This window comes from Saprolegnia diclina, assembly GCF_000281045.1.
Source record: "Saprolegnia diclina VS20 unplaced genomic scaffold supercont1.6, whole genome shotgun sequence".
Taxonomy (NCBI): Eukaryota; Oomycota; class Saprolegniomycetes; order Saprolegniales; family Saprolegniaceae; genus Saprolegnia; species Saprolegnia diclina.
The window spans coordinates 1,163,194-1,164,686 of NW_008246073.1; positions in this window are offsets into that span (position 1 = coordinate 1,163,194).

The window sequence follows — 1,493 nt, forward strand, 5'->3', positions numbered from 1 at the left end:
AAGCCATCAGCCCCACCTCATCAACCAAGCACAGCTTGTTTTCGTTATCACCATACATGTAGCTTTTCGCTTTGCGAATGCCTTGAGTTTGCAATATGTGAGGACCAACAAGAGAATCTTGGCGCCCACCAGCCGTGTTTGGTAACGTTGGTGGTGCTGTGGGCTGTGTCCCAATTTCGTTTCTCGAACTCCGAGCACGCTCGTTTTGGGGCCAACACGAGCATTTTGGCGCCGGCCAGCCTCTGGAGTGGCGTGGTTGGGAACGCTTTTCATCGAGAGGCCACGGGCGCAAAAGATACGATTCTCGTCCGTGTCTTGGCCACGATCACTTGTCTTCTATTCTTCGATACACCCTTCTCACTGGCACGTCGTTTTGCACAAAAACTGTTTCCACTTCTTGGAATCGTCCCGTCCCTTAACGAAACGCTTCTCACACTCCCAGGACGGCCTCCAGATCGGCTCGGCGACGCACGTCGTGAGCTGCTTTGCCGACGACTCTCAGCTATTCGCAACTAACGAAGCCGCTCTTCAGCGCCAGCTCGCGCTCGTAGACCACTTCTGCAGCCTCTCCGGATTCAAGCTCAACCGAGACAAGACCCAAGTCCTCACACACTCGCCGTTGCCCAACCTGCCGACGTTGCAGCTCGTTCAGCCGTCGCAGCCGACCAAGGCACTTGGCATCTTCGTAGCTCCGAACCTGCCGCGCAGCGCACGCTGCGACTACGCACTGCGCCGCCTTCGCGACCGGCTGCTCCTTTGGCGACACAAGTCGACGACCTTGGCCGGCAAGGCCATCATCCTACAAGCCGTCTGCCTGCCGGTACTCTGGTACCAGCTCGCGTGGGTCGCGCCGGACAGCGAGACGGCCGACTGCATGATAAAATGATCCTCCAGTTCATCAACGGCGAACCGCCGGTCATCGGCGAGGGTGCACAAGGACACTGGCTGCTCTACCAAAGCACCGTCTTCGCGCCGAAATATCACGCCGGCCTCGGCTTCGGCCTCAAGTCCGCGTTCTTCACGTGGTCCGCGCGACACCGCGGCCACTCACTCCGGTTCTTGCAAGCCGTGCTTACGACGTCCCCGGACCCAGCCTGGTCGTCGCCAAGTATAGCCGTCATCGCCAACGCCTACGCGCCGTGGGGTTTGTCGACCTCGCATTTGCCGACCTCGCCTTTGCGACCCGACGCTCCCCAGGATATGGCGGTTGCTCACGTCATCGGCAGTGCCCAACCGGTTCCAGTTCATGCTCGCTCACCTGCTGGTTCGACATGCGCGTGGGGCCCAGCACGCTCCAGGCGCCGTCGCCGCTGGTCCACGCACAATCGCTCTAGTCCAACCAGTTTCTTCCTTTAGATAGAGGTAGTTTCGTAGAAAAGACCACACGATGGCACACTCGGTACAGACGAACGATGGCCACGATCGGGATCACCCACGCTCAGCACGTCCACGCCTTGATGCTCACAGACGCCCCGACGGAGACGCTCGCGACA